At 34.5% G+C, this 12,957-nt stretch overlaps 1 protein-coding gene across 3 annotated transcripts in view; it reads left to right on the top strand.

Annotated features, from left to right (window-relative positions):
* The first annotated feature begins 9,961 nt into the window (after window positions 1-9,961).
* Window positions 9,962-12,957, top strand: part of LOC6038935 — a 285,422-nt gene continuing 282,426 nt past the window's right edge. For 2 of the 3 annotated variants that reach the window (XM_038253311.1, XM_038253312.1), the window contains exon 1: window positions 9,962-10,898. The gene's annotated coding sequence lies outside the window, so the exon portion shown is untranslated. The remainder of the gene's footprint in view (window positions 10,899-12,957) is intronic. The other variant, XM_038253310.1, reaches the window with a different exon arrangement.

A 12,957-nucleotide genomic window follows, 5' to 3' on the forward strand; every position in this document is an offset into this window, starting at 1 on the left:
TAAAGTAAGAAATTGATGAGTTGGATCGTGTTCCAGAAGCGAAATGTACCGTATTTGTTAAGGTAGGGCGCCCTGACGAAGCAGCTCTCAAGTCAATGAATTCAATAGTGCATAAAATCAAACGAGCTTAACAATGGGCACACGCACGCTCAATTAGCCGAAAAATATTACCCAAAACCAGAAGACACAAAATTCAAGAGGAAAGTGCCTCGTGAAATGTCTCGGCCACCAGCCCCAGTGAGCAATTGTGGACTGGTAGTAAAGTAATAATTTATGCACAACACAAACGCTAATTAAGAATTTAAATCCCTTTTTTAGCCCGAAGCGGGTTCTTGAGCTCTGCTTTTTTTTTGTTCTGCTTTAAAAGGCCCCAAGCCATGGTTCGGTAGGTTCCAACACCTGTCTACAGTTAGCTAAAGCAAGAAATAAGGCTGGTGCGGTGATGAGTGGGTTTAAGTTTGCTCAGAGAGATTAGAGGAAATAAATTTCGGTATGTTGGCGTTGTTTGAGGAGGATGAACAAAAAGTTTGCCTAAATTGAATAATTTTCAATTCAAATGATTTAATCCCAGCTTTTTGGATGAAATTGAATTGAATTATTTTCTAATACATTAATCGTTCACTAATATTTTACTTCTTTTGCTGTTAAGAAAGCAATATGTGTGGGTCCAGCCTTTGAGTGCTAAACACGATACAAGCAAGATTTTGACGTTGTAATAGATTAATATGAAATTTTAGGAAAATATTCAGACAATTAAAATGCCTCTTTTTCTATTTTCCAAATACTTTTAGATTTTTTTTTAACAAATGAATAAACATAATTTCGAAAAGTGTTATTTTATAACATTAAATGTTTACACAAGGTTTAGTAAAAAAAATCTGAAAAGATTGAAGAAAATTTAATGAGATTGAACAAACCAATATGTAACAAAAAAAATGGATTGTGAAAATTCAAACAAACTTTCAAAACATGACAAAAACTTTTAAAAATATTTGTACCAACCTTATTTATTGATAATATAAAAAAATAAGATTTATTTTTCCTTTTTTTTTTTCAACGATTGTAATCAATCAATTAAATTTATTTGATCTATTTTGATTTAAAAAAACATAATTAATTTATAATTTATTTTTAATTTATAAGAAATCATCCGAACCTCAAAAAATGTTATTAATAAAAAAATGCTAAATATATTTCTATTACAAACATAAATTTTTTAAAAAAAAAGTAAAAAATGTTGTTAAAGCATGACTTTAATATTTAGCAAACATTACTATTTTTTCAAAAAATTTGCCATTGCAAACCACATTGAACACTTTGTGCCAAAGCTTATTAGATGGCAATTTTGGTCATCATAGACATTTCCAAAAATAAAACTAAAAAAATGTTTTGGATGTTAAAAAGAGCAGCGAAAAAGTTGAAAGGCATGTTTGTGCAACTACTGTTTCTCTTTCCTTCTTCCTACAGCTGTGCCGAAATACAGATTCGATTGGAAAATTGTTTCTTAAGATACAGACATTTACATGGATTTTTTTTTATAATCTTGATCACCCCTTAAATCTGTGTGGAAACTTAATTATGGACATAATTGAAGTTAGCGATTTGTCACGGCCAAAAATGAAATTTCTAGGCATTTCAATTTCAAATCATTTGAAAAACGTAAATTTAAAACGTAATTGTTAAAATGCGTTATTTTAGAACAATTGTGTACAGTTAAATTTAAAATTTAAAAAAATAGCAATTGTCCAGGACACAATATTTTACGGCATAACACAATATAATCACGTTAAAAAATTTGATTGAGTTCAATTTTCTGAAATTTGAATAAAAAAACAGTTTTGTTTACGTACCGTCTGTGGGGGTGATATTGGGTCGGGGGGTGAAATTGGGTAAAAGTGTTTTTTACGGATTTTACCATTCCTCAGGTTCATCTCAATAAAACTGAATTCTGTTAAAAGGGTTGTGTAAGGGACATCGTAAGATGATTTTGCTGAAAAAATCTCGTTCCTAGAAAAAATCCTGTTATTTTGGCAGCTGTCTAAAATTGAGGTTCGTTTTTGGCCAAAAATGACCTCTTGAAAAATCATTTTTCTAATATTTTTGTTGAAATTGCTTGAAAACTACCCAAATGTTTGAAAATTGCGACTTCAAACATTGTAGCGTGTCAATACGATTCCCTCGAACAAGAAACACTATTGGATGACTTGTTTTCACCATATCGTTGTATTTGAGCATCATTTTAGTTTCATTTGACCCAATGTCACTCCCTCTAAGGGGTGAGATTGGGTAAATTTTCAAACTATTGGCATTTAAGGTAGTGTTCATCAAAATCCACCATATTTTGAGAAAATGTTAGTAAACTATCTTAGAACTAATCTACGTTGAATGATTTTCGATGTTATTTAAATTAATTTTGTTATCAAGAAATAACGAGAGATGCATTGTTTTTGACCCATAGTCACCCTCACTGACGGTACAGTTATTATTATTTACTGAAATTTGAGAAATTAAAGAATCATTATAATATTTTTATTTTTAGCTACTGAAACCATTTTTGGAAAACAAAATAATCATAGTGTTTAAAAAACTAGCGGCCTTTAAAACTTTCATTTAAATTCCGGGGCGACTTTGATAATCTTAGTTTTCCTTATTAAAATCAGATTAAATGTGTTCACATGTTATTTTAACGTCTAATGTACCATCACTTCGGTTGTTTCTTAGGTTTTGAGATTAAATATCAATGTTTATTTTAGTAAACTAATTTTAAATGTTTTAACAAAATACATATAAATTCAAGTACAATTTTTGAAATGTCAGAATTTTGTCTATTTCTACAAATTCGTTTTGTTTATAAATTAATTGGCTCATATTTTATTTCAAATCGAATATTAAACACGAATAAATAGTCAGTTAAAAACGTATCATGACCAAGAATCAGAGGGTTTTTTTTTCTAGCAAAGAAAACATGTTTTTCAACCTTGGCCAAGAGCAAATTTCACGGAATACGTGGCCCCTGCGAAATTGCGAAATATCACTAGCCCTAGATATAACAATTATGTATGCAAAGCTCGTGACAAATAAACAAAACTAATATTTATCATGTCAAATGTCACCAGTCTCAGAGAATTACTTCCATTTGAAATAGTTTCTCTAAGTATTCATAAATGTATTTGTTATCTTAAATTTGCAGTATCGATAAAAATTTCAAACAGTAGTATTTATAGCGCAAACAACATCAAGTTCAAGTTTATCATTTTGTAACGCGCATCACACTGATAACACTGTTTTGTTATCAGAAGGATTACCTAGCCCTGGCACTGTCCCATCGTCAATGAAAAATTTCCTTCACACCCACGCTCAATTTGAAACTTTACGCATGCAGGCTTGGGCCCGTGTCTAGATAAACATTGATTGATAACGAGGCATTAAAAAATCAAACAACTCTACCGCCAACCTGGCGAAGAATGAACAATGTTTACAGTTCATTCATCTCTTTTTGGCAGACTTGTATAGGCGTATGAAGTGAGGTGGTGGAAGTCACGCATCGTTGCACACACCTCGATCGTCGCCGAACAGATCACGAAGTTCATTCCATCGATCGATTTTCTCTCTCTTGTTTGATTTGCCGGTTTGTTCGCAGATCGTCGCAACGGAATGGCTGTAAAAGTCGGAACTGTTGGTATTCTCTCTCTCTGAGGAACATTTGTTGCACAAGTACATTGTACCACGTAACATGGTGATGTGACCATGTATTCACGTGAGTGAGAGAGAGAGTCGTGGCAAAGAGTATTTACGGTAGATTTGGCTTGTTGCATGTTCACTCAAGTGTATCATGGAGGAACATGTTAGTTTACGTGTGTGTGCGTGAGTGGTGGAGGAATCCACAGGTGTGTGGCGTATGTGATATTAGAGGTGTTTAAAATTGTCATTTGAAAAATTCTCTATAATCTAATTTTACCTTTTATGTTTATTTTTATTGAAAAAATCAAATAAATACAAGAAAGAAATCATTTTATTTCGACAGGCCAAAGAATCACCTACTGATAGTACCTCACAAAAAGGCACAGGCATCAGGTAGGGGAACAGCATCTAATTCCAGCGTGCCTCTAATGTTGGCAGGTCAGAACTTTGACATTCAATTAAAGCTAATTAAACGCGTTTTCAACTGAAATCAAGTGATAAATAGCTCAATAAGAAGTGAGCAAGCAAGTTTCTATCAAAAGTTTTGCAAAATTAGTTGTTTAAATATTGAAAATCAGCGAATTGGATGGAGTTAGGAGCGATCGCTTATCCAGCCAAACATACGAGAATTTCCCCTAATTATTTTATTTGGACAAGCCAAAGGACCACCTACTGATAGTACCTCACAAAAAGGCACAGGCATCAGGTACCAGGCATCTGAACAATCTTTTTTTCAAACATTTTTTTTTCCAAGGTAATGATTTTTATATTACAACTATTTTGTTGAATTTTTTTTTGTTCTTAGCTGTCCAGTTAAAAATGTGCCAAAAATAGTCAAAAAGTTGAATATTCCGGAAAAAGTTTTCGTCAATAGGGTCCTAAAGCCCTATGTAATTTTTAATGTACAACGGTAAAAAATCGATTAAAACCAATTTCTGATCCCTTTTTTCATTTAAATGCATGAGAAATAAATTGACAAGGATTCATTTAACGATGAATCAACTATGGACCCCTTGGAACGAGTTGTCAAACAGGATGCTTCCTGTCAAGAAGGAACGTGAAGTTAATTTTTAACATTGAATCACATATCTATTTTAAATCCTTTGCGGTCGTACAAAGAGTCATTGTACTCAGAAAAAAAGCATTATCGTTGTGAAGAATTATAACAGAAATTTTAGTTTAATTTAGGACCCAATTGTACTAAAAATAAAAAAAAGTTAATTAAAATTAGTCTAAAAAATTAACTTTCACTGAACAAAAATAACCTACTGTTTTTGTATAATATTTAATTATAAATTATATAAATTAATTAGTTAAAAGTAGCTGAATGATTGATTGATTCCTATTGGTTGCGAACTCGAGCGTCCAAGCCAAATTTTAAATGGAATCAAAACTGTTAATTGGGCCATTCAAGCTTGGATTATTCCGCCACTATAATGAATAGCGAAATAACGAAATTTCTTTAATACTGTTTTGGTAGAAAAGTAAAATTTAGTTTTTTTTTAATGTACAATCATAATGATTAGTTACTTGCAGGGCTGCGGAGTCGGGTCATATTTCAAACGACTCCGACTCCGACTCCGACTCCGGCTTTCTCAGATTAGCTGACTCCGACTCCGACTCCGGCTCCGGCTCCGGCTTTGAACAAATGGTTGGCTCCGACTCCGACTCCGACTCCGGCCTACCAACTCTAGCCGACTCCGACTCCGACTCCAGCTTTCAACAAATGGTTGGCTCCGACTCCGACTCCGACTCCACATGTTTTTAAATGTTTCAAAAGTTAGTTATCTATTATTAGTTAATTATTTTTAAAACATTGATAAATAGGATTATTTAAATACTCTCTAAGCGTCATGTTTTTCTCAAGAAAAATAAGTTAAGTAAAAGTAAAGTAAAGTAAATAAACGGAAAAAAGTTTTCAAGTTACAAGTTTCATACGTTATGGAAACAGAAATCAAAAAATATCTTCAGTTTTAGAGGCATTTTGAGAAGCACAGTTTTGAAAGTAAATTTAGATTTACTTGCTTAACCTCAAATTTGAAAATATTTTTTTCAAAGCTAATAAATTTAAATATTAAATTGTTATTTTTGAATGAATAACTAAAAGAAATCTGGCTTTAATGATCTATTGAACATTAAAATTCAATTTGCTCACTTCCAGGCTGACATTTGTAAGAAGCACAGTTACAGGCACCTTGTTTTTTAAATGACAATTTTAAACGAAACTTTTTTTTGTTTTTTTTTTTTGTTAAGACGTACATGGACATCGCGCCATGGCTGAAGGAGATTATTATTGCAAATCAATGTATCTAAACAATTTCTTCGTGGAAAAGACGCTTTTTCAAATATCTGTGACATGAAAAATATTTTAGCCTGGAAATTTTGAATTTATTTTAATTTTAAAATTTTATATACTTTGAAAAGGAGGTGCACGATACTTCGTGAATCTTCAACTAAAACGAAGCTTTATGGATGATCTTGCGCCTCCATCAAAATATATGAAAAAAACTTAAAATATAATAAAAAAACAAATACCCACAAGTAAAATATTTTCTAGGTCACAAATATTTCATTTTTTAAGGTACATTGATTTGCAATGATTGTCACCTTCCGTCATATTGGCGTAAGACATACAGTTTGAGAAAATTCGTACCAGTTGATAATATTTTGATTCTGTGTTTTTTATTTATAATATTTGAAAAATAAATTAAAATCCTATATTTTGTTCTATACATTTTTTTATTAGTTCATTTTTGTACTGAATTCTTGAGATTTGTTCAACGATAATTTGCAACGATATCAAAATAGTTAACCTAAAATCAACATCAACATCAACAATCAATGTTTGTTTCAAATTTGTTGCAACTACTTTTGACATTTTTTGTTAGTTTAAATTATTTTAAATGCAACACTTTGATTTTCTTGTACTCAGATATAAACAAAATGCGCATGTTGAGTTCCAAGTAAGAGATTGTTATTATCGTTGATTATTTGTTACAAAAGTTAAACTGTCAGTGACTCTTTTTCGATTTCAAAAACAGTGATTACTATTTATAATCTTTTTATGTACCTCGTAATTTTTTCCTAAAAAATGATGTAACTTAAAACCTTTAAGCAGTGTTGAAAATCTGGCGACTATGATTAATTTTGCGATTAATCGCTGCCTGTCACACCCCACGAATAAGACTGCTGAGAATAGTCTTTATTCTTAAATTGACACGACTAGCTGTCATTCGTCAAGAGTGCAGTCGATGATTGTAACAACCAATGACTGCTGGCAGTAAAGGGGCAAGATTGGATCTTGATCGCAGCAAGTTGATGACTAAACCCAATCATTCAAATTTTTATTCGTCTCTGCCACACCCAGCGATCAAGTGGCAGTCAGGAAAAACGAGATCAAAGCATACTCAGAGGGCCTTTCTTCAGGTAATCATTATTCGCTCGAGGAGATTTTTTTTCAACCTTGCCTTTAAGACATTCGCTATCGGGGTAAAAGATGACTTTGTGTGTACTTTTTTCAGAAATAACTGGATGAAATTTGGTCAAATTTTAATTGAAAGGGAACATAAATATAGTCTGACTACACAACCAATATTTTTATCATTTTATGAATTATGATACTACATACTTGGGTAAGAGGTTATCATTTAGTGATAATAGTGTAATAACACAATTAGAGCTTTTCAATCACAATAAAAAGCTTCAAATACATAATGGCATCTGATAAATCAATTAAAAATATATGTTGTTTTGTAAATTAAGCTGTTATATAGGAATTACTGAACAATAAAAAAACATATTTTTTGTTGAATTTAAGATAACTCCGGCTCCGACTCCGACTCCGGGTTATCAGAAATCTTCGGCTCCGACTCCGACTCCGACTCCAGCTTATAAAATTTAGCCGACTCCGGCTCCGACTCCGACTCCAGCTGTTCGAGTTTTGACGACTCCGACTCCGACTCCGACTCCAGGTCCCCAAAAAGACCCGACCCCACCGACTCCGGCTCCGACTCCGACTCCGACTCCACATCCCTGGTTACTTGAATGAATACCTTTTATTTTATTTGAAAATGTTACACATGTTTGCAATTTTTAAATTGAGAATCGGATCAAACTCCTAAGATACTAGTATTTAAAAGTCAAGTGTTGTTTTTAAACCTATTTTTGTTGTTGCATCTCAGGACAAGATAGCTTTCTGGAATGTCTATAAGACAAATTTGTAGGATTTTGAAAGGTTTTTAAAAGAAAATAAAAATTTAAAAGAAAAAGAAGCTTGCAAAGCAAAGACTTTATTTTGTCAAAGAGTAATTCTTAAGAATTTGTAATTTTTTTTCGAGAGTTTTAACTCTGTACTTTTTTAATTTTGATTAACATTTTTCAATGTATACAACACTTTGAAATCAAGTCCAGCATTTTGAAATATCCAACATAAATATTCAAGCCCTTAACAAGGGCTACTCGTGATTCTAGCGTGTTGAAATTATTTTTATAAATTAAATTTAAAAGAGCAGAAATTTTACAAACCGAGCCCAGTGCTAACTTGCTCCTGAAAGAAGATATAGCGTCCTCAAAACTCGTCTAAAACGTGATTTTCGAGCAAAAAACACGATTTAGACGAGTTTTGAACACGCTGTATCTTTTTTAGGAGCAAGCTAGCACCATACTCTCTCGGGAAAGTTGTAGAGCACATTCCAGAGCATCCGATTAAGAGTCCGGTTTTGATATACCATGAAACGTGGAATAATCCAAAAAAATGGATTTCTTGATACAAATGTATATGTAAAATTGAATCACTTTGCGCAAAGTGAGGACTAAACCAATCGGTACCAAACTTTGGGAAGTTGTTTAGGGCACCAAAAGGAACTGAAAAAGTGCTGTGCTCACTAAATTTGGACAACTTTATTTTTTTCCCATACAACCATATTGCACCCTAATGATGCATAGTGGCTTTTTCGACACACGGAGAAAAAAGAGTTCCCAAATTCGTGAACAAGTGTTCATGAAATTGGGAACCACGAACAAAGTGTTCAAATTGCATGGTAAATACGTTTTTGAAAAACGTACCATGGAATTTGAACACTTTGTTCGTGGTTTCCATTTTCATGAACGCTTGTTCACGATTTTCGGAACTCTTTTTCTCCGTGCATAGGGAATGCATGTATAAGGTTTCATCCTAATTAAAAATTCAAAGCAAAGTCAATTCGATTTGCAAAACTTGCATTTTTGGAGATCAAGATAACTCAAACACTCAAACGCTCAGGTAGTCATTTGACCCCTATTTTTTTCTTAAAAATCTCATAACTTTTGGTAGAATTGACCAATTTGGATGCTTCCGGTTGCAAAAGATCCAGATTTGTCTATATTTTGAACTGTCAGATGGGGGACAAATATGGTCCACTTTTACCGGAGATATTCCGGATTCCAGTGGGGTACCTCGATCATCCGATTTGGGGTTTGGGTCAATATAACAATAACTTTTTCACAGAACAATGCCGGAAACGATGCAAAACTTCAAGGCTTCATCTTAATACATCATCCTGCAAAAATAATTGACATGGTTAAGTCCTACGGGGCACCGGAGCCGGTTCCTGTTGGGGACCAATTTACATCAGCTCAGTGAACCGTTTCCGGTTGGAACCTGTTTCGGTGCCCGAAGGTCTTGACCATGTCATGTATCTATGCAGGATGATGTTTTAAGATGATGCCTTGAAGTTTTGCATCATTTCCGGCATTGTTATGTGAAAAAGTTATTGTTATATTGACCCGAACCCCAAATCGGATGGTCGAGGTACCCCACTGGAATCCGGAATATCTCCGGTAAAAGTGGACCATATTTGTCCCCCATCTGACAGTTCAAAATATAGACAAATCTGGATCTTTTGCAACCGGAAGCATCCAAATTGGTCAATTCTACCAAAAGTTATGAGATTTTTAAGAAAAAAAAATAGGGGCAAATGACTACCCGAGCGTTTGAGTGTTAAGATATAAAAAAATCGGAAAATTCATATTTTATAAAATTTTATCGAGAACTATTTTTCATTTATATCGATAATACATACACCAAAATTATTCTACCTTGTAACATTTACTCATTTTTCGGCATCCCTACCCGGCAGATTCACCTTTGCATGAATCGGTGTTTTATCCTCCACCCAGAAAGCAAACCGAAGTCGAACCAACACCACCCAACTTTACATCTCTCTCCCAAGAGAAACACGTCTCAACAGGTCGAGTCCGTGCAACAAACAACACCCGACGCCCGACGTCGATCAGTCGCGAGTTTAAGCTGGAAGCGTTCCGTTGTGCTACGCGCGCGCGGTCTACGGTGCTCTCTTGTACACGGATAGCGTGTGTGTTGTCGGTTATTCCAGGTGCTGCTCTCTTTCTACCGAAGAAGAAGTGCTTTTTGCGGGTGTGTAGGTGCAGTTTGGTGCATTGGGATTAAGTGCATTCCGGTGTCCTGGATTTTTCAGGTTTACGATTAGGATAAGGTTTAAGGTGCCAGTGAGGTGCTTTACGGAAAGCTGGAGAAACTTGTTGGACTCTCCAGGGTGCTTCCACGAGGAATCTGCGCTGAAAGCAGCGGTACTTGCGCGAAAATAACGAGTGTTTGTGCAAAAATTTACGAGCTTGAGGTATTACAATTGAAGAGGAGGTAACCAAGTGTGGAAAACGCTTCTTCAAAGTGGTGCGCGTTGTGTGTTGCTTAATAACAGAGATCCCCCAGCTAAATACAACCGCAGAAGAGACTTCAGGTTGTAGCATTCACAAGGGTCTGTTTTTGTGTGAGGTGATCCAGTGTGCATCGAGGGATAACAGAGAAAAGGAGAATACACAGCAGAAGAAGGGGAGAAAAAGTGGTGTTCCCTTTCGGAAGAAAAATACGACAAGTGGAGGAAGAAAACCGTCGTTGAAGATCTTCACTGAAAGCTTGCGCAAGTTGTCGTCGTTCTGCCTGGTGAGCAACCTGTACAGAAGAAGCGCCTGCTGCAGACGTCAACGGAAAGAAAAGCGGCGGCAGCGGCTAGAAGAATTAACGAACGAGAAGCGGCAGAACAAGTTGTGGTAGATTCCTCTGGTCACCAGCAAATTGTTTTTGTAGACCGGCTCAGGAGGCATCGCTAGACGACTTGTACTAGGTCGCTTTGCCTGCTACTGCCGTGGTAGGTGAGAAGCAGCAAGGAGAAAACGGCGACGAGTCTCGCGTGGTTCTGAAGGTAAAGACCGAATCCAAGCCTTTAGCAAAGTTCTGAAGTCAGTCAAGCGGGGTCCCCCATTGTCTATGTAATAGAAACTAGAGTTGCGATAGGTTAGGTTACGATCCACAGGCTAGGCAGAAGTTCCTATGACCTATTCAAAGCGATAGTCGTCAGCCGTAGAGATGAGACGATCCTCTGAGAAACTTCAACTCATCGTTCTCACCGTCAGAGTTTATGGGCTCGGCACTGAAATGGAGACCGGATTGGCCGCAGACAATTGGGTTACTTAAGGGAAAGAATGGAAGTCGCGCGCAATCATTGTGGTTCTCGCGGAGATTTTCGCTACAAAGTGCTAATGGATCGTTCTGGATTGAGGACAGAGATTTTGTTGAGCTTAACATAACCGTCACTTTATGAATCTAAATTATGAGTTTATGATGTCATATTTGCATCACTTGCATGTGTTAACAAACCTAATAAAGAGCAATTCCAGCCCAAATCAGGATTTGTTGAGGTACTTTATTACCCTCTTCGATTTCAATGAAGCTTTATAGACCTTCCTAGGCCTATATTAGCTTTTTAAATATTTTGATCAAGTTACATTCAAGAATGACATTTATGAAGGGCGTAAGTTATTTAAATAATGTGTATATCGTTTTTTAAAGATGGCTGTACCTCGAAGCCGGTGTCAAAGAAAAAATATGTATAATATAGAGAAATTCTCTGACATTTCAGTAATTCGATTTTTCTTGCATTTTTTTTATTTTTTGCATTTCGATTTTTTGAAAAAAATCAATATTGATTCAAAATTTCATAACTTGATCAAAGATTTTTTGCCCGTTTTAAAAATTTCTGGAAAGTTGTCATTTGATGTTCCCTAAAACATATCAGCAATTTAGAAAAAAATAAGACGGATTAAACAATACAAAAATTTAAAAAATGCCGATTTCGTACAGAATTGCTGTAGACAAATACAGTCAAGACCCGATTATCCGAAGGTTTGTATGGGACTTCGGATAATCGAATCATGAACAAAAATAATCTTTTTTTTTTGGTTTTTTAAATTCTATTTTTAATTTTTTGCGACCCAATTTTAGTCAGATTTGGGTAGATAAATTCATAATACAATATAAAAAGCATTTTTTTCAATATTTCATCACTGTTATTTTGGCCGCCAACTTGGATTTATAAATTCTAGAGATGATTAGGGCTGGACAAGAAAAAAATACAACGAAAAACATTTTTTTTGAGATTCGATTATCCGAAGTGAAATTTTGCCTAGGCTTCTATGAGATTTTTTGATTTTTACGTTTACAGTAAAATTTGAAGGTGAAGGCACAACTTTTTCACTAACATTTTTTTGTGAAAGTAGCCTAAGATGTTGTAAAAAGCCTTAAAAAATCACTTTTGAAACCGTTTGATCAAACGTCAACATTTCCAAGCATTGATTACGGAAATCCATTTTTGGGACAATTTTACACAGAAATTTTCATACTTTCGGTCACGTTAATATTTTTACCGCAAAGCTCGTCCAATTTCTTATAAGTTTGCCGGAAATTTTCCAATCCAGTAATTCCTGAATTCAGGGATTTTTTCAATATGTTGTCATCTAAATTAAAAATGTTATGGAAATTTAAGCTTTGGTGTCTTCCAAAGAGTTGTTGCAAATAAGAAGGGAAAATTTTTGTTTTGGTTGAAAATTAGGGTGGTTACTTTTAGGATTATGTGAAAAATATCGATTTTTGGTCATATTTTGGGTATCTAAATCGATATTTTGACAGTTTGGCTAAATTATGAGGGCAGATGCTGATTCAGCAGGCAAAATCACATAGGAAAACATATAGTTTGAAATTTTTTGAATTTAGTTAGGGTGGTCCCATACCGTTTTTCTTTGCACATTAGACATTTTCAAATGAAGATATCATGAGTTTAAAAAACGCCACAGAGTTTGTTGTACTGGATCTCCTCTTTCGAATGCAACCTGGCACGTAAAATTTGGCTGACGCCTTTTTGAGATATTTAAGTTTTAAAATTACATCTTTTGACCTTAAAATGGCAATTTTTGATGGATTCCTCA

Source organism: Culex quinquefasciatus, chromosome 2 (genome assembly GCF_015732765.1).
Source record: "Culex quinquefasciatus strain JHB chromosome 2, VPISU_Cqui_1.0_pri_paternal, whole genome shotgun sequence".
NCBI lineage: Eukaryota > Metazoa > Arthropoda > Insecta > Diptera > Culicidae > Culex > Culex quinquefasciatus.